Source organism: Meles meles, chromosome 1 (assembly GCF_922984935.1).
Source record: "Meles meles chromosome 1, mMelMel3.1 paternal haplotype, whole genome shotgun sequence".
NCBI classification, from domain to species: domain Eukaryota; kingdom Metazoa; phylum Chordata; class Mammalia; order Carnivora; family Mustelidae; genus Meles; species Meles meles.
In genome coordinates this window covers 178,261,484-178,286,690 of record NC_060066.1, presented here as the reverse complement: position 1 = coordinate 178,286,690, position 25,207 = coordinate 178,261,484, and the positions used below count along the sequence as shown (strand labels likewise).

The following is a 25,207-nucleotide window of genomic DNA, read 5'->3' as shown; positions in this document are numbered from 1 at the left end:
GAAAGCCTTTCTAACTTGTCAATTTGAATGATATAGAATTGTGGCTTTAATGTACATCCCTCTGATGGTCAGTGAAGATCAGCAACCTTTCATAATGGCACTGCAGCTTCATTTCTGTGAACTGCTTGCTCCTTATTATTTTTCCATTTTTCTGTTGGTTTTCTTTTCCCCAGTTGAGTTGTAGGTTTTGAAATATATCGGTGTGGGTATATAACATATATTATCCTTTGACAGTTACATTTTCTACTAGTCTGTGGCTTGAATTTTTACTTTATTTGAGAAGTCTTGTTAGAAATTTTAATTTATCACAATCAATATTTTATCTTTTCCTTTACAATGTTTGCTTTTTATGCTTTCCTTAAGAAACGCACCTCTACTCTGAGTTCATTAAGAAATTCCATTTTGGGGCACCTGGGTGGCTTGGTCAGTTGAGCATCCAACTCTTGATTTTGGCTCAGGTCATGATTTCAGGATCATGAGATCAAGCCTTGCCTCCGGCTCCACATTGGGTGTGAAGCCCGCTTAAGATTTTCTCTCTCTCCCTCTCCCTCTGCCCCTCCCCATCCTCCTCCCTGCAAAGAAAGATATTCTCCTGTTTTTTTTTTCTTTTAAAAGTATTAAAGTTTTGCTTTTTATACTTAGATATTAATCCACCTGGAATTTATTTTCCTATAAAATAGGGATCCAAGGTTAATATCTATTTTTTATACTTAAGTAACTAGGCCTAGATAGGAGAGAATAAGAGATGTAGGAAAAAGCAAATATATCTTCATTCATTTATTCATTCATTCATCTACTCACTTATTCATTCATTTGTAATAGCAAGCATCCATGGATTTACTGATATTCTAGCTATCTCACCCATGTCCAGAATTCAGCTGCCAACCATGTGCTAATAAACTCCAGGCCAGCCTTGTTTCTGTGCATGTCCATGAGGCTCTCCCATGGGAAGCAACCATGGAAAATAAACTTTTATTGGGTTAAACTACTGGTATTTTAGAGTTTATCAAGCAAGAATTTCTCATTACTCCATTTCTTTGTGTCACTGCTATTCATCCTTCAATATCTGACCCTACACATCTCTAGAAACATTTTCTTACTTTCCTTTTTCTCAATTATGCCCATTTTCTCTCCCCTCAGGGTCATGTTGGGGTACTCCTCTTTGAATGTCCATCATATCCTGTACCTTTCTCTATCACTGACCAACCATATATTTTACCCATCTGTTTATCTGTTTTCCTCTTCTATTAGATTATAGGCACCTTGAGGGCAGGAATTTCTGCCCCAAATTCTAGTATCTAGCACCATGGTTAGGGTCTGGGATGCAGGGATGAGAAAATTCTAGGATTCTAGAGACTACTTTGCCACTATTTTTCTACATAATCATAACCGAGCCATTTTCATTCCCTGATGTTAAATGTCCTCTTTCATAAATTGCAGGTATTACTGTCCACTTTTCATGTCTGTTCTAACAAATACATACAATGATATGTGAGAAGTACTTCAGAAGTTATCTGAATCATGGGTGACCTTCAAAAAATGGTAGCTCTTATTATAGTAGATGCTCAATAAATATTTGTTGAATTAATCAGTTCAGCAATGATCAGAGAGCCTTTTATGTGCCAGGCAATTTTTTAGGCAATAGAAATGCAGCAATGAACAAAGCAGTAACAAAGTTCTGCTTTCTTAGAACTTGCGCTCTAGTGCAGAAAACAGTCAATAAAAAATATTCAGGAAGTCAAAAGGAGAAATATAAACAGAAAAAGGGGAGCAAGAAATGCTAATGTGAGAAATTGCCATCTTATATAGGGTGGTCAGGGAAATAATTACTGATAAGGTGACATTTGAGCAGGAAGAGAAGAGTGAATGAGGGAATACCTGGGAAGGGTATTTTAGGTAGAGACTAGCAGTGGCCTACATCCTGAAGCAAGAGTATGCTTGGAGAGTGCAAGGAAGCTGCTGTGGATAAAGAGGGTGATCAAAGGAGAGGGCAGCGAAGAAGAGGTCAGAAAGGCTATAAGTAAGGGACCTATGATGTACGGCTTTCTAAACCATTGTAAAGACTTTGCATTTTTGTTCCTCTGAGTGAGATGAGAAGCCACAGAGGGATTTTGAACAAAGAACTATAATCATACGACTTTAATTTCAGAGGATCATGATGGCTTCCAGGGGTAGACAGAATAAACTGTAGTAAGTGTAGATGTAAAAGAGCCAGGGAGGCAACAGCAGAAAAGGGACTACCAGTTAGGAGGTTATTTCAAGAATCCAGGGGAGCCATAATGGTGAATTGGGCTAAGGAGATAGAGATAAAAATGATGAGGGTGATCAGAAATCTGTATATATATTTTTTTATCATAGAGCCAATAAGGTATACAGATGGATAGGCTGTTGGATAAGAAAGAGGAATCAAAGATGATTTAAAAAACTAGAGGGGTCACAGGAGATGGATGGACTTATCAGTTATAAATATAGGCGAGATTATGGGAAAAGTAATTCTGGAGATTAAAAATTATAAGCTAGGTTTCAGACAAACAACTTCATATGCTACTAGATATCCAAGCCAAGATGTTGAGCAAGTTATCAGATGTATGATTCAGGAGTTTAGGCAAAAGATCTGAGTAAAGACATAAGTTTAGGAGTCATCAAAATAGCATAAGATTTCACTCATATGTGGAATTTAAGAAACAAAACAAATGAATAAACAATCAAACAAAAATCAGAATCAGACCCATAAATACAGAGAATAAACTAATGGTTGCCAGAAGGAAAGGAGTAGGAGGAAGGGCAAAATAGGTGAAGGGGAGTAGGAGATACAGGCTTCCAGTTATGGAATGAGTAAGTCATGGGAATAAAAGGCACAGCCCAGAGAACATAGTCAATGATATTAGAATAGTGTTGCAGGGAGACATATGGTAGGTATACTTGTGCTGAGCATAGCATAATATACAGAGATGTTGAATCACTATGTTATACCTGAAATGAATGTAACATTGTGTCAACTGTACTCAAATTAAAAAAAAAATTACAGAGTTTAGGAGTCATCGGCTGATATGTGGTATTTTAAGCCATGAAACTAGATGAAATCATCAAGTATGTAATGCCAACTGAGAAAAGGAGAACTTCCAAGACCAAACTCCAGGATACTTCAATGTCTAGAGGCTAAGGAAATGAAAGTAAATCAGTAAAAGGTGACCTGGAAAGAAAATTAAGAGAAAGTGGTTTCCTAAAGCCAAAGGAAGAATGCAATTTGAGAAGGTGTGAGTGGTCAATTGTGTTAAAAGTTGTTGGCGTTATGATTTCATCATAGAGAGTGGTGACACAGAACACATTTGTCATAGAGTATATTCTGCTATAGAGTCAGCAGTTCTGGGTTAAAAATCTGTCAGCTGCTTCCTCTGCCAGAGGTGGATATGAATTCCTGAACATTATCTTCTAAGGTTGCCATGGGTCCTGTATAAAATAATAGTTGTGAAGACATTTGGTGAAATGTTTTATTTACTCTTCAACCATATATAATGCCAGCTCTATGCCAGAATCTGATCTGGGGAGCTGTGACAGAGATAACACAATATACTTTGTAATTCTCTGCCCTTAGGGAGATCCAATCTGGTTTGTGTGTGTGCGTGCATGTGTGTGTGTGTGTGTGTGCGTGCATGTGTGTGTGTGTGTGTGCGCGCATTATGGCAATACTACAATATATGCCATTCTGGAGGAATGCCCAGAGCACTACGGTAGCACAGAGGAGGGTAAGGTCAAGTAGGATTGATGGTAAAATGGCAGCCCCAAGAGGTCACAAAAATTGGACAGGAGGGAAGATTCTGGGGAGCTCATTTCTTAAGCATGTATCATGCAATTGTCAGAGTAAGCCCCTGAAATGTCAGTCATTTTTATCTTCCTCACCTTCTGACTCACTTGAAGCATCAGCACTGTTAGCTGAATCAATACTTTCTCCTTGACTCAAGGAATTGATTTTCACAATATCCTTCTTTGTCACAGATAGAAGACTAAGAGGTAGAAACACATAAAGACTGTTATACTGGGAGGAAACAAAAGAGAGCAAGGGAGAGTTGTTTGCTTATAGAAGTGGATTACTGGGTGGCAGTGAGTTCAGGGCTGGGTATTCTTGTCCAGAGGAGGGTTGAGAAAGAAGAAACTTAGGTAGTATCCCAACAGGCTACTGGCAGTGCTGGGTTAGCTGCCATCAGTAAGATGGAAGGAATTCATGCTGCCAAATCTAGGACAAGGCAGGTGACAGTAGTCCGAGGACAAGGCAGGCAAACAAGCTACATTCCACCAGCCTCACAAAAGAGATCAAAATACCTCAGCAGTCTGAGTGGCACAAACCTTACCCAAAGGCCAAGGTCACTGCTACACATCCTACTTCCCCTAAGAGCAGGAGCCACTTGACAGCCACTTAAAAGTTCTGCACATCTCAGTCTGACAAGGAGAAATCCCAGTCCTTGCAAAGATCAGCGATTCTCAACCCTGGCTACACATGAGAATAATCTGGGACATTTAAAAAAAAGAAATAGCAATGCCTGAGCATAGCTTCTGATTCAGTGAAGCAGAGGCAGGCAATTTCGTACTTTTTGAAGTAGTCCAATGAGCAGCCCTTGTCAAGGACCACACACAGTCTTAAACTATCTTAAAAAGCAGCCTGGGGAGGGAGACAAACCATAAATGACTCTTAATCTCACAAAACAAACTGGGGGTTGCTGGGGGGAGGTGGGATTGGGAGAGGGGGAGCGGGCTATGGACATTGGGGAGGGGAGGCGAACCATAAGAGACTATGGACTCTGAAAAAGAACCTGAGGGTTTTGAAGGGTCAGGGGTGGGAGGTTGGGGGAACAGGTGGTGGGTAATGGCGAGGGCACGTTTTGCATGGAGCACTGGGTGTTGTGCAAAAAGAATGAATACTGTTACGCTGAAAAAATAAATAAAATGGAAAAAAAAAAGTCTAATTAAACAAATTAAAAAAAAAAAAAAAGCAGCCTGGGATACTTAAAAGATCCCTGACCTTTATTATTCCTTTCTTTTTTCATTCACTCACTTTAATAATTATTTACTGAGTGTTACTATGTACCATAGACACGGTTTAAATATCACAACTCAGATACTTAGCAGCTGTATGATTTGGGGCACATTACTGGTGTTAACTTCAATTTCATCAAAATGAAAAAAAATAGAACTATGTATTTTACAGAATTGTTTAGAAGATCACCAACAATTACACATTGAAATGCTTTCAAATAATATGCACTCGGTAATTGTGCATTTCCTTATTCTTTTTCTTAATGATTTAGAAAGGGGAAAGGTTGGGTGCAGAGAGAGAAAGCAGAAAGGAAACAGCACTTGTTCAGTGACTTGGGGGAAGCAGTACCAAGTCAGCCTACTGCTGATCATTGTGTTTCTGTGACAACTTAGGGCCCTGCCTTGCTCTTGTGGCTAAGACCTCCCCCCAGTACCCAGTCTTTTTGAGCCTGGAGTCCTGCCTTGCTCCCAGAGGTCATACAGGACCTGGGCTGCTCAACATGGATCTGTTTGACTCTCTCTGCACAGGTCTGCACTTGGCAGAACTGGAGGGGCACAGACTACACTGGGGCAGACTTAGGTTTGGCTGATTCAATCACTTATGAGCAAGCCACTTAACATCTGAGACTTTGTTTCTTCATTTTAATATTGAGGATAAGATTATTGATTTGGCTCACAGACTTTGGATTTAGCATCCTGGGCTTGAGTTCTAATTTTGACACAGTTTCCTCTTGTAGAATAGAGATAATGATAGTATGTACCTTATGAGCTATTATGAGAACAAAATAATCCATTCAAGTTACTTGGGACATTATCTGGCGTAGAGTAGGCTTTCAGCGAATGTCAGCTGTTATTATTTTTTTCTGTTATTATGGTCATCACCTCTTTGACTGTCCATGGAAACCTATGAGCAGCTGAGCAGCCCAGCCACCAATATACGCACCAATACACAGAGAACTAATTAATCCATTAAGGCAGCAGCTTCAATGACAGCTGGGAATGTGTACAAATCATGTTGTTTTTTCCAGACCTGTCATCTCACACAGGATAATGGCTCCCAGGTGGGCCCAGTATTCTGTATGATGTTCCTGGGGAACTCCCACAGGGGTTTCAGGTGGCATGAAAGATGGGATCTTTACCAGAGCTTTTCAGAGAAGGGAAAATAAATGACCTCATAGCATCCCTTCTGACTCAGCCTGTACCTCTGTGGCTCACCATGTGGCCATTTTGTGCCTTGAATGCCTAACTGTTGAGATCTGAACAACGGTTTTAAACTCCAAAGGAGCTTACTGCTGCCTTAGTAATGATCACTGTTGATAACCACTCTCCTACAAACAGCATTTCACAGTTTACAAAATCTTTTCACACATATTGTTTCATTTGATTCATTCATTCATTCATTCATTCATTTACTGAGAACTCACTGCATATTTACTATGTGTCAGGCTCTGTGTGAAGTAATAGTCAGTCAACAAAATATTATGTTTAAGCACTGAGGGTATGCTAGTTAACAAGACTCCAGATGTGAATCATGAAAGCCCCAGCAGTTCACAATCAAATTGGACAGAATTAGAACACACGAAAGAATAGGAAAAGTACAGTTCCTGTGATGGAACCAGGGCATGTGTGGTCAAGGTAAAAACAAGAGACTGGGGCGCCTGGGTGGCTCAGTGGGTTAAAGCCTCTGCCTTCGGCTCAGGTCATGATCCCAGGGTCCTGGGATTGAGCCCCACATCGGGCTCTCTGCTCCGTGGGGAGCCTGCTTCCTTCTCTCTCTCTGCCTGCCTCTCTGCCTACTTGTGATCTCTCTCTGTCAAATAAATAAAATCTTTAAAAAAAAAAAAAAAAACAAGAGACTGACACTATCTAGGAGGAGGTAGATAAGAAAGACTTCATACATACCTGGGACTTTCATACCTTCAGACCAACTCTCTCTCTCTCTCTCTCTTTTTTTTTTTTTTTGACAAAAATGAAATATTGAAAATAATCAATATATTTTGAAAATCCTAGTACTCTCCCAGGAATCTACATTGCTAGAGAGGGAGGACATCATATCTTTATCAGAATCACAATGCAAGATATCTACATTTTTTAATAAATTAAAGAAAACATAAAGTGACTTTTTATACATACAAATATGTCAGATCAGCTCTTAAGTTCCCATGGATCCTGCTGCTATACTTGAGTCTGTCCTGGCACCTGGCTTGCCCAGAGAATGGAGGCCCACCCACATGCCTGATTTCTGAGCAGTGCCTATTCCTTGTTTTTTCTAAGACTGCATGTCATACTCTGAGCAGTCATAAGGCTCAGAGTTTTCATAATATAGCTGCCAGCCCATAATCTTGGTTATACCTCTTGATAAACATAATAAATCTATTCTTTGAATCCTGCAGAATTACTGTATTAAGTGAGATCATGATGTAGAAATAATGCCAATGATATAAGGGACCTTTATCAAATGCCTGATATACTGATGTACAGACATCAGGTACTTTATGCAAGTTTTTGCCCATCCTCACATATTTTTTTCCCTACAGAAAGATACTAAGTGCTCCATTTTATACAAAAATTCAGCTACTTGTCCAAGGTCTCTAAGTAACAGGTAGTTGAGTTTGCCTATTGCAAGTTCCTTTTATTATTATGTGACTATATCACATTGCCTATCTAAAGTAAAAATATATACATACATACAACTAGAAACATCCGTCATGTGCCAGGCATCAAAGTAGGCATTTTTAATGAAATTTGCAGAAACCATTGAGATATTATCTTTTATAAAAATTTTTTAAAATAAGGCAACTGATGCTTGAGGATGATGAAAAAAATCAAATAGTTTGTTGATGGTAGAGCCTGGGCTTGAACCCAGTTTGTTTTAACTCAAAAGTCATTGTCCTTCCACTCTTCCTGAGACCTGTGGTCTAGTTTTGGTAGTCCTGCTAGCTTACCAGTTGCTTTCCTTCTCTGAGACTCATTTCCCCATCTGAAAAATTATGATCTCTAAGAGTTGTTTCAGCTTTAATGTTCTCAGGTTTTTTTTTTTTTAATTTATTTATTTTTTCAGCATAACAGTATTCATTGTTTTTGCACAACACCCAGTGCTCCATGCAAAACGTGCCCTCCCTATTACCCACCACCTGTTCCCCCAACCTCCCACCCCTGACCCTTCAAAACCCTCAGGTTGTTTTTCAGAGTCCATAGTCTCTTATGGTTCGCCTCCCCTTCCAATTTTTTTTTCTTTATAAACATATAATGTATTTTTATCCCCAGGGGTACAGGTCTGTGAATCGCCAGGTTTACATACTTCACAGCACTCACGATAGCACATACCCTCCCCAATGTCCATAACCCCCTCCCCCTCAGGTTTTAAGACGTGAACAGGTGGAGATGAAAGGCAGACAAAAAGATACTCCAAACTCAGAAAAGCAGGACTCCAGCACTGTAAAGATCAGGTAATGTTTAGGAAATGTCAGGCATGTTATGGGGCTGGAGTTAAAGTAACTCCCTTCTTTGGGTAAGGGGTCAGAGAAGGCTTCATTTACACTAGACCTTGGAGGATGAAGAGAAGTTTGAAATGTTAAAAAGATGAGTACTATTTCAAGAAAAAGGGAAATACATATAAGGGACTCAGAGGTCTGCAATTACCAAGCATGTTTAGAGAATGGTGATTTGTCTGATGTGGTTTTGCCCTAGGAAGGAGAAGAGGAATCAAGGGAGAGAGGTTGTGATGGCAAATTTCACTGTATTGGTAGCAGTGGTTTCAGTCTGATTTGGTGAGCCATCTGCTCAAACATGGTGACTTTTTCTCCTAGTCTTCATTAAAGTACCACACAAGTCCTGACAATCTGAGGTTATACACCTAAGCTGGAGCAGTACTTTTTTTTTTTTTTTTAAAGAGTGAGTAATTAAAGCAGTTAGCTACACAATCGAATTCTAAACACTCACATATATGCACACCCATGTGCACAGACACACATCTGCCTTTTTATGTGGTCAGATCAAAAGAAAGATATTTGGATATACCTTCTGAAGATATTTTTATTAATTCTTCTGTTGATCGTAAGAGAAGTATTCAGAGTCTAAAACAGTAATAGAGCACTGGCTCCTGTTTTATTGGTATTGTGAGAATTCTTTGTCTTGCTGAAGCTTAAGGATATACATCTTAATTATACTCCCTTAGGATGTATGCTATGGAAATGCCCAGAGGCCTTATAGGTCTTCTACAGGATGTACAAAACACAAGCCTCTGGCTAACTTTCAGACCACATCTCATATGGGCACTGGGCAGGATCCTCATCATTGGTGGCTTGAAGCCTATATATGTACAGAATACCAGGCTATCAGTGAGAGGCTTTATGGTTGGGTCAAAGTTCATGTTTTCTACTTCTCCCCATGCTTTTTGCTTTTTCTATGAACTAGAAAAATATAAATTCAATATATTCACAAGTATATGAACTCTCACAGCTTGAAATCCTCAAAATCCTCCTTTTTACATCTTCTTTAAGTAAACAGAACATCTCTTCACTTCACATACATTCCATCAAAGGGTTGTCTGTAATTATTGCTTACACTCTGCCAATTCCTTAACCTAAACTGGGTACTACTTCCACCTTCCATGAAATCATTCTCATCAAGCCAAGCAATGATTCTATTGATGCTAAATCTTCATTTTATTTTATTTTATTTTAAAGATTTTATTTATTTATTTGACAGACAGAGATTACAAGTAGGCTGAGAGGCATGCAGTGGGGTGGGGGGAGCAGGCTCCCTGCTGAGCAGAGAGCCTGATGCAGGGCTGGATCCCAGGACCCTGGGATCATGACCTGAGCTGAAGGCAGAGGCTTTAACGCACTGAGCCACCCAGGCACCCCTTCATTTTATTTTTTAATGCTATTTTGGTGTTTGACTCTTTTCACCATTCTCTCCTGAAAACTCCCTTTACCTTTGGCTTCAATGACACTGCTCTGTCTCGCTCTCCTGTACTCATTTTTCCTAATTTACCTCTCTCTCAAATTCTGATGTTCTCAAAGTCCCTCTCTCTCAACCTGAAAATTTCCATTCACGTACTCATCTATCCCTTAAGTATACATCCAATGAAGACCTGCAGAAATGAATCCGGCCAGATCCCTGCCTCAAAGAGCTCATAGTCTAGTGGGGGAGAGAAATATGTAAACAGACAATCCTAAACAGAATTAGATACTAATTTGTCTTCACTCTGCTGGATGAAGATGATGCAGTTTGAAGACAAAGGCAATAAGCAGAGGTCTTCTGCTTCTTCCAGTCGGGTAAAGAAAGACAACTTAAACTTCCTGTGTTTGACCACATTTTGAAAGCCTACATATCATGTCAGATTTAATTATCCAAAAGAGTAATCACTCAATGATATTAAAATTATTCCATCATTTGATCGTTTAGTTCATTCCATTGCATCATATGTGGAGGGAATATACTATGGAGGAAAAAACATAGATTTTGGGAAAAAACAGGCTTGAGCTGAAATTCTGGCTTCATTTTTTTTAAAATTTATTTATTTTCAGCGTAACGTATTGTTTTTCACCACATTTTAAACCATCTGTATAATTTCAGACAGGTTTCTCACAAAAGCTCAAAGCTCTGACCTTTTTTTTCCTCATCTATAAAATGTGCACAATATTTTCTTAGAAAACTGTTATGAGGATTTGATATAAGAAGCACCTTACAGGGGCACCTGGGTGGCTCAGCGGGTTAGGCCTCTGCCTTCGGCTCAGGTCATGATCTCAGGGTCCTGGGATCGAGCCCTGCATCCGGCTCTTTGCTCCGCAGGGAGCCTGCTTCCCCCCCTTCTCTCTCTGCCTGCCTCTCTGCCTACTTGTGATCTATCAAATAAATAAATAAAATCTAAAAAAAAAAAAGAAACACCTTACACAATTCCTGGCACTTAGCATTAAGAATGGACATCAACGCAAGCTTTCTTCTATCCCAAATGTGGGATTAACTCAAAAATAAGACAGAATGTGGGCAATCAAGTGTGTATTTCTGCTTAGGTAACGAGGTGTGATGCATCGGAAAAGGGCCCAAGATAGCATTGTTTTAAATAAAAGTCCTAAATTCCCTCTCAATTTCCTTGTTCAAATCACTTAAGGGGAGACTTCTGTGGTTTTGCTAATGAAGTCATCCTCAAAATCACTTTCAGACAGACTATTGCTCAATAATAAACTAACTGCATGATAATACACACACCTGAGCCCCCAAGTTGGGTGATTTTTTAAGATCAGAATCCATACAAACAGTCATTGAGAGTCTTAAGGGGGTCATTTGCGGAGATTGGATTTCTCCAAAAGAAAAGAATATACCCGTTTTATTCTCTTTATTTTGCCAGCTCATCAAGAAGAAAATGATGAAAAAAAATGCTAATGCCTATGGTACAATTCATCACAGGGAGTTTTATGGCAGAAAAATGTTTTCAGTTTATAATGGCAGCAATAAGTGACATTGGGCAAAGGCTGAAAGAGCTAGGAGTCAGCTAGGAATAGAAGAGGGATGTAATCATTACTCATCCCTGGATGCTGAATGGTCAAAGGCATCTTAGACAACAGCATGCATTTTACTACCCTCCTATACAACAGACAGAAAAATTTTAACAAATTTTTCCCAATCCCTGTTTATAATAACTGAGTCCAAAAAAGGTCACATGGTGAGTAAAAGTGAGGGTCTTCACTTTGTCAGAACTGCAAGGCTTACTTTGAGAAGTCCAGCAAAAGAGCCATCCTAAGAATGGAGCCATCTTGTAGTGTTTGGTTTAAAAAAACGCACTTTAAATGACCACACACCCCCTCATTGTCAGAGTTTTCTCATAAATGGAAAGCAGTGGTAGAAAATTCCCTGAACACTGTTTGTAAGATCCAAGACATTCCTCATGCTCTCTTGTTGAACTTTCCTATCTGTTGACGGGAAGTCACCAAGATGTGTGAGTACTTACTATCACTATGACCATCACTGCAATTCGTCCCTAAGGCCCTATATCATCTTCAACATCAAACTTCATTCACCAATCACTATTTGTTCATTCATTTATGTTTACTAGAAAACTCAAATCAAAAAATATTATATGACAATGTGTCAAGCATTAAAAATGTAACAGTGATTATGACATGACCCTGTATTTTTTGGGCTCCTAATCTGGTAGAGTAGATAACTGGGTAAATAGTCATACCACTGCCTGCATGCATGATAAGAACTCCGCTAGAGGGTGTACTTGGTATTGAGATTCAGAGGTAACTCGAGGGAAGAACACAGTTATCATGAAGGGGCTGAGATGATGCTTCCTGGAGGAGATGCCCTTCTTTTTAAGGTGAGTTGTAATGCATGAGTGGATATTTTCTAATAGGAAGTGGCTAGAAAGACAATGGCAGGCAGGAGAAGGAATAAGATGTACAAAATGGAAAAATATATGAAACAGCATGTCACGTGCACAGAACAGAAAATATGGAGCTTAGCTGAAGGGCAAGCCTGAGGGTGTTGACTAATTTACTTATGATAGGTAAAGTGCTGTTCTGTGTGCTCTGGAGTCACAGATATGAAAAACACACAGCCACTGATTTCAAAGAGCTACTACACTTCACACTCAGGGAAACTACCTTCACTGGCATGTGTTCCTAGACAGGCAAGTCACTGGACTCAGCTTTGTTGTGTATCTTTGCTTTATTCTTTGACACACCTAAATGAAGAGAGAACAAAACATGTGAAAATCTGGGGTCAGAAATCTATCAGAGGGAACAGGTACAACCCTAAGAAAGAAATGTTACTAGGTGTCCAAGGAATAGCCAAAAGGCCAAGGAACTGGAACAGAGTGAGGAAAAAGAACAGTAGGAAATAAAACAAAAAAACAACTTAGGGGCCAGATCATGTGAGATTGCATGAGCCATATATGGTATGGGAGGGTTGAAAACAGGGAAATTAAATTATTTGACTTTCATTTAAAAAGGAGTAGTCTGTCTGCTGTATAGAGTATAGACTGCGGGGTGGCATAAAGGAAGGAAGGGACTGTTAGGAGAGGAATATCTTCATGACAGTTAGGACTTGAGCTAGAGCAGTAATGATGGAGCAGATGAGACATCAGGGCATATTTTGAATATCGTTACTTAACTGCCCCTCCCCTATGTTACCCAACTCCTCAAATGCCCAAACTGTTTATTCTACAAATAGAGAAACAGAGGCCTAGAGAGGAAGGACTTGTTCAAGACCATACAGTGGCTCTATGGCAGAAAAAGGTCTGCCTCCTCTCTTTGGCCTCCCCAAGTTTTCCACCACCTTCTCCCAAAGTCAATTCCATTGTTTTTCATAGCTTGCGATACCATCTTTCTGGTGGCATTTCAAGAAAACCAGACGGTATTCAGCAGAAAGTCTGCCCAGCATCAAGATAAACCAGGACTTTGATGTGCTCCAATTGGAGCAGAAAAGATGTGTGGAAAATACCAAGCAAATGTTTGGACTCAGAATCCAAAATAGCATGTACTTAACTTTGCAATTTAAAAAGTTAAATTCAAACATGTGTCTTGTTGGTTTTCCAGAAAATATAGAATCTTGAAGCATAAAATTAAATAAACACCAGCCCCAACTTGTGGCCTCTCTCTTCCTCCCTCCAGAGTTTTTTTTCCCCCCAATTATTTTCAAACTCTCTCATTCCCCAAATTAGTAACTTTCCATATGTTTGGACTCATAAGACAACTATTTCACGATGGTTAATATTATAACACACAGGAGACATTCATTTCCTAGTTGCATTATAAATATTCAGTCCTCTGGACCTTTACTAATGCTGTTTCTCTGTCTGGTATGCTTCCCCAATGTCCTTTCTTGTCCAAAAATACTTTTCAGCCTCCTTCTTCAAAGGCTATTCCCCAATTCTTCATGTCATTTAACTGGGTACTTTATTCCTCTCAAATCTCATTGCAAATCCTCAGTCTCTTCATCTTTACAGTGGAAATAAAAATATTCCTACCTGTCTCACAGAAATTGTAAAGATTAAATTAATGAATATCCATAAAATTGCTTTGAAAAGGGTAAAATGCTCAACTGTAAGTATTAATTTTCCTTCTTTCCTTTCGTTTTCCTTCCTTCTTTCTCTTTCTTTCTTTACTTTCTTTCTTTCTGCCTGCCTCCCTACCTTTCTTCCTTCCTTCCCTCCCTTCCTTCCTTCCTGTCCTTAGTTAAAAATACCCTTCCTCTGTTGAAGAGAGAAGGTTCCCAACCCTGTAAGTGTAACAGACATTTGCAATGAGCTACCTGATGTCTAAGATAAGTAGTAAGTGCACCTGTTCAGAATCTAAAACCGGTCTGGGCCCTGTTCCTGGTCCGGCAGGCCCTATCTCATGTCTGTCTTATTCATTTCTCCATTCCACCAAAAAACATTAACAACTGGAACTCTTAAAAATAACTTGGGTAGAGAGATAAAGACAAATACCACATGATTTCATTTATATGTGGAATCTAAAAAACAAAACAAATGAACAAACAAACAAATAAATACAGAGAACAAACTTGTGGTTGCCAGAGGGGATGTGGGTGAGGGATGAGTGAACTAGATGAAAGGGATTAAGAGGTATAAACTTCCTGTTATAAAACAAATAAATCACAGAGATGAACAGTTCAGCACAGGGAATATAGGCAATAATACTTATATATATATATATATATATATATATATATATATAATTGCATAGTAATTATATTGCATATAATAGATGGTGGCCATACTTATCATGGTAAGTCATGTATAAAATTTTCAAATTGCTATATTGTACACTTGAAACTAATGTAACATTGTATATCTACACTTCAATAATGAATTAAAAAAAATTCTGATACTTCCTTCTGACAAAAAGGAATGAGGTCTGCCACCCTCCAGTTCAACCTAGAGAGTTTTTCTTGTTTCAGTTTTATATTATACAGGAGATTTCATTTGAGAAAAGGGTTTCTTCACTCTAAAAAAGCTTGCAAGTGATTGTTCTGATCCAAAGATTCAGAAATGGAAAGGATATAGTAGCCTAAAGACATACTGTGGATGAGCCTTTTCAAAGCTAGGTAAAATAACCTCCATACCTAGGATAAACCACCTCCTGGATATTATCTCTACCCTGTCTTACCTCCTGGAAGGTTTTCTTGACATCAAATGAGCAAATGAACTGACACCCTGGGTGCATCTTACTTTCCAGAACAAGTGGCTGTCATCATACTCATTTTGGCTCATTTTCCTGGTTCCATATACCAGGAGCCTTGGCAACCAAGATCAAAATTCTGGTAGCGTGAAGAACAACTTTGGATTCCTGACTCCATCCAATTCCTTAAAGGTATTTTGAGTCAGTGTACATGGATTGCTGCTGAATCTTCTGGCTGACAGAATTTCTTTTCTCCCAACTCAAGGCAAAAAAGAAAAACCCTCAATATTTCATTAACAGGCCCTGGTGCTTCAAGGTCAGGAAATGGCAACCTCCTTCTCCTCCTCACTGATTGCAATGAGCTTTAAAGGGTGAGTAGTTAATAAGGAAAAGAGAAAACTCAAATGACCTTGGGTCACTGTAGGTGTTTAGAAAGTGGTGATTTGACTCTTTCAGGAACAAATGGTTGCTAAGTCTCTGAATACAGACAACAAAATTTCAGGAACTTGTAGGTTTTTGTCAAGCTATCTTATGAATGAACTAAACTCTAGACAGCTCTCAAGTGAAACCTAAGTCACAAGTTTGTTTTCGTCGGTTCCATCACATCAGTACATTAAAACTTACCCCTCTGAATTTCCGTATCCTTATCTCTAAGATGGAGATAATAGTATCTACCTCATAAGATTGTCATGATGGTTCAGTGGTAAGATGTATGGAAGGCTCTTTGCTCACTTCTGCATTACAATGAAGATAAAATAATAATACCTAACACTCATTGAGCACTTATTATGTGGTAAGCAAATTCTAAACATATTACTTATATTAATTAATTTCATCTTCAACACAAGTCTTTGAGGATTATTATTATCTCCATATTGTAGAGAGGGAAACTGAGCCACAGAAAGTTTAAATTATCTGCTTAAGATCATACAGCTTCACAGTGAGAGAGGAGATTCTACCTAGGAAGTCTAGCTCCATAACTTGAACTTAACCACTGTAGTGACCTGGCTCCATATAAGGAGACTTAATTGTTTTTATTAATGAGATCAGCACCAGAGAGGAGAGAAGCAAGTGTGGTGTCTTAGAAGGTCTCACAATCCTCAGCAGCAGGCAGTCCCACTGAGATGATCCAGAACATAGAAATACCTGATGGTTCCCTTCAAAATGGCTCCTGCTGACAGAATGCTGGATCCCCACACTTTGCTCTTTGGCATTAATTAAAACAAAGGAGTTAATCAAGATAAACTTCCACACCTGCCCAGGACCAGCCTGGAAGTTTATCATGTCTAAATATGTTTCTCATGCATTTACTGCAAATTAGTTTCTGAAAGTGAATTTCAAGGTCTAGTGACTCTGAAGTTCCCTTACTCCATTTTCATTAAGTTTTCACAAATGATCTACTGTTGCATTATTCTTTTATAGTGCAGATTTAAGGCCCCACTATGAAAAGCAATTATGCTGTCAGAAAAGTATATTTTGACTTATTAAAAAATCTGAAAGGTTTCAGAAAACTATTTATTTAGGTTCTCGTTGGAAGGGTATTTTGACAGTTTTCAGAAAGAAAGCACTTTTCTGTTGCATACTATTTGGAGTAGCCTAATAAAGCCTTTCTGCAAAGTGCATGAGGAGTGGTAGAACAAGCACAATGCCGGGCATCAAGAAGCCTTGAGTGTTACTCCTGAAGAGAAGCCTCGGGCCTCCCTGTCTTCATCTGAAAAATAAAAGAGTTCCTCACAGTCATTTCTAGAGTAAAAGGAGCATAGAGATTGTATGATTATAGCTGCCTATAATGAGCACTTACCATATCTCATACACAGTTCTAACAGGTATATGCCCAACCCTGAGAGATAGACCATATTATTCCTATTCTTTAGATAAGTGAACAGGAGCTTAAAAAGTTTACATGGTTTTCCCAAGATTACTCACTAAATGCTAAATTTGTGACCCTTATCAAGTTTTCTAAGGAATGCTAATTCAGAGAAAAAAAGAACATAGGCTAAACTATTGATGCATTCAACAGTGTGGATGGTTGACTGACATAAGTTACATATAAAAGAATTCATACTACAGAACTTCATTTATATGAAGTCCAAGAATAAACAAAACCAATCTTTGGTGACAGAATCAAGATTTGCTTATTGAGTGATGGAAAGTGATTGGAAAAGAGCCACACAGGAGTTTTCTGGGAGTGATGAATATATTCTAAGTATTGACTGGGATGGTTACACAGGTGGTGTAGACATTAAAGCCCAAGGAATCCAGTGTTTAAATTCAGTGCATTTCACTGCATATACAGGAAAGACAAAGAAGTAACAAGAACTTATAATATCCACAATTAGAATGGCTATCAACCTATTGCCAGAAACTGGGAGATACTTCTATGAACTCTAGTAACTGTCAGAGCTGGGTTAAAGAAAACAGTCAGTGGTCTACTTATGCTTCGCTTCAAGAAATAGAACAGATTGTCCGACCTAAAAGAAGGTATAAAAACCACTTAATCTCTAGACCTCTATCTCTGAGACTTAGGGGCTGTAAGCCATTCCTCTACCTCACCAGCATTGCTTTTGGAGGCAGACAAAGTACTTTTTCCTTCAATCCCTGCCCAATACCCTTTCCCCTACTGAACACATCTAAATGTACCTATTCAATAATTTTAGTTCCCAGAAAACATCTAGGGATCCCTGATAACATCAGATGGAACTGAAATCAAGGGCAACTAGCAATGGTATATTGCGTCATAGGGAAAGCTATCCTCATTTGTAAAATAAGGTCATCAAGCACAGAAAACATAAACTAGTAGCTTTGCCTGCTAGAGCTAGTAGCTTTGAATTCTTGCATGCTTGTTTGTTTATTCAATAGGCTCCAGAAAATAAACATATCTTAGAGGAGATCCCATCTTACTATATCATGGACTGGGTGTGTGTTAGTTTGGGTGCTCTGAGAATGGGACATCAAAATAGTATAGATGAGCAATAATTTTAATAGGGGAAATGCCTGTGGGAGATAATGGGGGAGGGACCTGTAGGAGGCTGGGAATGCTGTCAGACTGTGATGCAGGTACTCAAGGCAGGACCTGGAGTGAAGAAGCAAGGGAAGGAAGGAAAAGAAGGAAGGGAGCTTGCATAAAAGTGTTTTAGACTCAGTGAGTTCTAAGGAAAGATCAGCAAGGTGAATAGTGAGTCAAAGAGCCAAATCTTCCTGCCAGAGGAGTTCTTATTACCCAGGAACAAGGCAGCCTTAATATTCCAACTGAGTTCAGTCTTTGCTGAAAGTATGGCCTCAGTACAAACACAGCAGTGGGTTTCAGTGCAGCAGTTGGGCTTTTAGTCAATTACTATTCTTGCATGAGAAACACTTTAATGGTTGCCACGTTTAGAATGGGTCTGGCAGGAGTACACAACTTAACTTCATGTTGTAAACTTGAGGAGGAGATACGAACACCTTTGATGGGAAATGCCACATCTTGTATTTCATCAGTCATAAGGACTAGATAGATACCCATAAATTTTAGCTTTTGAAAAGGCAGAGGAGAGATTTATGAACCCAAATAGAACTGGGTCTATTAAACATTCTTAGCACTTTTTTATTTAACTCACTTATGTGGTCTGTGGAATAAGTGGATGAATCTTTGGGGATGACTATAAAATACTATAAATTTAAATAGGTGGTGACTACAATTACAGCTGCTGTTCCAGATGTAATACAGTTACTGGATGGTATCAATACTATTCCTGGCACCTGGTATAAGCTATTGATTTAGGAAATGTCTTTCTTTTTATAAGTTTCAAGGACTACCAGAAGCAGTTTGTTTTTACCTGACAGGGACTATCACATATATTTCTTATCTATTTGCAGGGGTATTTTGACCCTCCTGTTTTTTATCCTAATCTATTCTGTGTATATCTTGCTCATCTTGACATCCTACAGATCATCCCACTTATACAATATATTGTATAACCGCAGTATTTTGAGAAGAAAGTTTGTAGTACCATAGATGCTTAGAAGACACATGTGTGACAGAAGGTAAGAGATAAACCTCATAAAAAACTAGGAGCCTATTATTTCAGTGAAATTTTCAAGGTGTCTCGGAGTCTGGAGCATATTGAAATATCCCTCTAAAGTGAAAAATAAATTGCTATGCTTTTTAGTACTTACCTCTAAGAAATATTCACAATGATAGGAGTGGGCCTCCTTGAATTTTGGAGGTAACATATATCATATATGACTGTGTAGTACTGGTCTATTTACTGAGTAACCTGTAATGCTGCAAGTTTTGAGTGGAGCTCATGGCAAGAGAAGGCTCTGCAGTAGGACCAGCCTATAGTAAAAGGTGCTCTGCATTGGGCTCTTTCAACCCAAGAGATTCAAAATGATTCTGGCAAATGGCAAGCTCCAGTAGAACAACCACAGAGTAGTAAGCTAAAGTAAATAAAGCCATAAGATGAAGACTAAACTTTGATCTTGGGACATCAAGTGATCATGGGGCCTGGGGTGCTCATCAGGAACTCTATGTAAGCTGACCCACAAATCCATAAGCTTGAATTTACAATCCACCAACTAGTAAGTCCAGAAGTCCTGAAGGCGTAATCAACTTTGTGAACAGGTAGTTTGGATTCCTAATAGAATCTCTTCCTACAGCTTTGCTTCCTTTCCTTCCATCCAACTATGGCATCATAGGAAGGAAGTTACCAAAACTTTGGTCTGGTTTACAAATGATTTTGTGTGTTAGGCTGGCAACCATCAGAAGTGGACTGTACAGTTTTACAGTCCCTAATCAGGGCTGTCCTGGAAGACAATAATAAAGTGAAATCCTTTCAGTGTCAGAACTTCAAGTAACATATTTGGTTGTTCACTTTGTTTAAACTGATGGTCTTCACTAATTTATAGCCCAATGGTTTGGCTAGATAGATGATCAGGATTAGAAGATTGTTGTCAAGGGGGAATCTGGGCAAGAGTTATGAAAGTGGAATTACTGGAATGGGAAGACTGAGATTATATGAATGCTCACCAAAGAATACCCACTGCAGAGGAAGTTCTTCACAATTAGGTCAAGGTAATATATTCTTTGGATGTCAGTAAATCTCTTATCCAAGGCCTTACTCAATGACTCAATATAAAAAGAGGCCATGACAACAGATATGGGGGCTGTGCAAGGATTTACAACATGGACTTTTTCAGAGTATCTAATCTGCTGGTAGTAGAAACCAACAATGATTCCCCAGCTAGTCACTTCTAGCTAGTCACCTGGTGGCAAGTTGATTATATCAGATCCCCTTCCATAATGAAGAGGCAGTGAATTGATATTCACTAGAACATTCATTTATTTTATTTTATTTTATTTTATTTTTTTAAAGATTTATTTATTTATTTGACAGACAGAGATCACAAGTAGGCAGAGAGAAAGAGGCGAAAGCAGGCTCCCTGCTGAGCAGAAAGCCCAATGCGGGGCTCGGTCCCAGGACCCTGAGACCATGACCTGAGCCAAAGGCAGAGACTTAACCCACTGAGCCACCCAGGAGCCCCTAGAATATTCATTTATTATGTATTTGAATTTTCCTTCACTGTATTCAATACCTCTGCCAGCACCATCAACCCATGGATTTACAGAGTTCCTTATTTACTTTATGGTATTCCACACAGCATTAATTCCAAAAAATGAACTCATTTTGCTGCAAATATATGTCCATAAAAGGCTCATTCATATAGTACTTACTGGTCCTAACACATACCTCATTTACCAGAACAGTTGGCCTGATGGATATGGAATGATCTAACAAAGATTCAGTTCCAGTTCCCGTTTGGAAACTGAAAATGTGGAATTTTTTCTTATACAATATCATGTATGTTTTGAACCCATGGCCAACATATGGTGTTTTTTTCTCACTCAGGCAGAATATATGTATCTAAGAATCCAGGGGTAGAAATGAAATTGGTTCCTCTTGTATTACACCAAATCACCCAGTCACAGAAATTTTGTTTACCATCCCGACAACTTTGGGCTCTGTTGGTCTAGGAGGTCTTATTTTCTAAAGGAACACAATAATGGTCCTGCTAAAGTGAAAGCTAAGGCTACCATCAGACTATACTACTAACCCAAAAGGAAAAAAAATCTATGCTGCTATATTGGCTGGGGTGACTGATCCTAATTACTAAGGAGGATTTGGGTTGCTGCAACACAATGGGAGCAAGAAGGGATAATTCTGGAACCCAGAGCATTCTCTAAGATGACTTTTAGTACTTCTGTGTCCAATAACAAATGTTAATGGTAAAGTACCACCCAATAAAGTTTCACTGAGGATGCATACCCTTCAGAAATAAAGATTTGGGTCACTGCACCAAGTAAAGAACAACAAAAAGCTGAGAAATTTGCTGAGAATAAAGGGGGAATAAAAAGGGTAATTGAAAAAGGAAGTTATAACTATCATCATACCTTTTGACTAGTTAGAAAAATGAGTGCTACAGCAAATACACTTCTCTTCTTCCTTGTTTGTTGTGGGAGTGTGTGTGTGTGCATGAATTTATTTCTTCCGCCCTTCTCCTTTCCCTTAATATTTTATAAAAGTTCATTACTTTAAAGTTATCCTTTAGATTACATATGATTCAAATGGGACTGTGATTAAAAAAGATGATATGGGAAAAGAGTCAAGATGGCAGAGGAATAGCAGACTGAGATGACATCAAGTCACAGGAGTTCAGCTAGTTATCAAACCATTCCAAACAACTACAAACCCAACAGGAGCTTGAAGAGAAGAAGAGCAGCAATTCTAGAAACAGAAAATTGACCACTGTCTGAAAGGTAGGACGTGCAGAGAAGTGAATCCAAAGTGACAGGAAGATAGACTGCAAGGGGAGGGGCAGGCTCCTGGCAAGCAGTGGAGCAACAGAGCACAAAATCCAAACTTTAAGAAGTCTGCTCCACCGAGGGACATTGCTCCAAAGGCTAAGCGGGGGTGAAGCCCTCACAGGAACAGTGGTCTCAGGTTCCGCGGGGTCACAGAAGAATCAGGAGTGTCTGAGTGTAGCAGAGCTCACAGGTATCAGAGTGGGGAAGCTGAGTACAGAGATGGAGCTGAGGAGTGAGCTTTCAATTGGGGTTACCTTAAACTGTGATCTGTGGCACAGTCAGGTCACTGATCTTTGAGCAGGGACACCACAAGTGGCAGATCTGGGGAAACCCACCTTCCTCTGCCAGAAGAGCAGCACAGAAGGAATCTGCTGGGTTTGGAGACTCCAAACCAGGCTTGTGCCAGAGACAGAAATGTTCAGTCACAGGCTGGGTGAGCTCAGAGTGCAGCCAAAAAACAGGGAGATGGGAGCAACTGACCGCTTTTCTCCAAGAGTGCACTGAGGAGTGGGGCCCTGAGCTCTTGGCTCCTCCGGGCCAGAGATTGGGAGTCCACCATTTTCATTCCCATCCTCCAGAATTCTATGGAAAGCAGAAAGCATTCAGGGAACAAAAACTCCCAAGAGCGAATCCGAGCAGATTACTTAGCCTGGCTCCTGGCAAGGGCGGGGCAATTCCGCCTCAGGCAGACATTAGAGAATAATGGCAACAGGCCCTTCACCCAGAAGATTAGCAAGAAGATCCAGTCAAGACCAAGCTCACTGATCAAGGAGAACAGCAGAACTTCAGAGGAGGGGAAGGCAAAGAATGGAATTCATGGCTTTCTCCCCATGATTCTTCAGTCTTGTGAAGTTAATTAAATTTTATTTTTTTCTTATTCTAATTTTTTAACTTTTCCTTTTTAATGTTTTTAAAATAGTTTATCTTAACAATACCTTTCTAAAATTTTTTTTTTAAAAGATTTTATTTATTTGACAGGAAGAGATCACAAGTAGGCAGAGAGGCAGGCAGAGGGGGAAGAAGGCTCCCTGATGAGCAGAGGGCCTGATGCAGGGCTCGATCCCAGGACCCTGAGATCATGACCCGAGCCAAAGGTAGAGGATTTAACCCACTGAGTCACCCAGGTTCCCCATCTAAAAAAGTCTTTTTAAACCTTCATTATTATAGTCATATTTTATCCTTCATTGTATCTAGCTTTATCTATCTATCCTTCATTGTATCTAGCTTTATTTTTTGTATACATATAGTGTTTTTTTCCTAAAAAATTTTGAGATGCAATTTCTTCTAATAGATCAAAATATACCCTAAATCTAGCACAGGGCTTTGTTCTAGTCTCCAGCCTGAGCAAATTTTCTCCACTTTTTTTTTCTGTCTTTTTCCAACCAAATTATCAATTCCTTTTTTAGAATTTTTAAAAAAATTAATATTTACAGTCATATTTCATCCCTTCATTGTGTTTACCATTATCTTTGTATATAAATAAGTATTTCTTTAAAATTTTGGGGGTTAGTATCTTCTAAGAGACCAAAATACGCCCAAAATCAAGTGGGTGGCTCTGTTCTATTCACAAGTCATATATATATATGTATGTATATATATAGCACCATTGTAGTGCTTTATTCTCTTGTTCATATATTCTTATCTGGGTAAAATGACAAGGTGGAAAACTCACCACAAAAAAAAAAAAGAACAAGAGGCAGTAGCAAAGCCTAGGGACTTAACCAATATGGACATTGGTAATATGTCAGATCTAGATCTCAGAATGATGATTCTCGGCTTACTAGCTGGGCTTGAAAAAGGCATGGAAGATACTAGAGAAACACTGGAGAAATAAAAGCCCTTTCTGGAGAAATAAAAGAACTAAAATCTTACCAAGCTGAAATCAGAAAAGCTATTAATGAGGTAAAATAAAAAAATAGAGGCTCCTACAGCTAGGATAAATGAGGCAGAAGAGAGAATTAGTGATGCAGAAGATCAAATGATGGAGAATAAAGAAGCTGAGCAAGAGAGAGACAAACAACTATTGGACCACAGGGGAGAATTCGAGAGATAAGTGATACTGTAAGATGAAACAATATTAGAATAACTGGGATTCCAGAAGAAGAAGAAAGAGAGAGGGGGGCAGAAAGTATATTGGAGCAAATTATTGTACAGAATTTCCCTAGTATGGCAAAGGAAACAAGCATCAAAATCCAGGAGGCACAGAGAATTCCCTTCAAAATCAATAAAAATAGGTCCACACCCCATTATCTAATAGTAAAACTTACAAGTCTTAGTGACAAAGAGAAAATCCTGAAAGCAGCCTGGGACAAGAAGTCTATAACATACAATGGTAAAAATATTAGATTGGCAGCAGACTTATCCACAGAGACCTGGAAGGCCAGAAAGAACTGGCATGATATATTCAGAGCACTAAATGAGAAAAACATGCAAACAAGAATACTAGATCCAGCTAGTTTATCATTGAAAATAGAATGAGAGATAAAAAGCTTCCAGGACAAACAAAAACTAAAACAATTTGTAAACACCAAGCCAGCCCTGCAGGAAATATTGAAAGGACTCCTGTAAGCAGAGAGAGACCATAAAAGTAGTAGACCAGAAAGGAACAGAGACAATATGCAGTAACAGTCACCTTACAGGCAGTAAAATGGCACTAAATACACATCATTCAATAGTTACCCTGAATGTAAATGGGCTACATGCCCCAATCAAAAGAAACAGGGTATCAGAATGGATAAAAAACAAAACCCATCAATTTGCTGTCTACAAGAAACTCATTTTAGACCCAAAGTCACCTCCAGATTTAAAGTGAGGGGGTGGAAAACCATTTACCATGCTAATGGACTTCAAAAGAAAGCTGGGGTGGCAATCCTTATATCAGACCAATTAGATTTTAAGCCAAAGACTATAATAACAGATGAGGAAGGACACTATATCACACTCAAAGGGTCTGTCCTACAAGAAGATATAACAATTTTAAATATCTATGTCCCTAATATGGGAGCAGCCAACTATATAAAGCAATTAAAAACAAAATCAAAGAAATACATCAACAATAATATAATAATAGTAGGGGACTTTAACACCCCCCCCCCCCCTCACTGAAGTGGACAGATCTTCCAAGCAAAAGATGAACAAGGAAATAAAGACCTTAAATGACACACTGGAACAGATGTCACAGATATATTCAGAACATTGC

At 39.0% G+C, this 25,207-nt stretch overlaps 1 protein-coding gene across 3 annotated transcripts in view; it reads right to left on the bottom strand.

The window, feature by feature from the left end:
• Positions 1–25,207, bottom strand: part of LOC123948254 (BEN domain-containing protein 5) — a 1,602,508-nt gene that overhangs the window by 415,290 nt on the left and 1,162,011 nt on the right. The gene's annotated exons all lie outside the window — the stretch shown is intronic.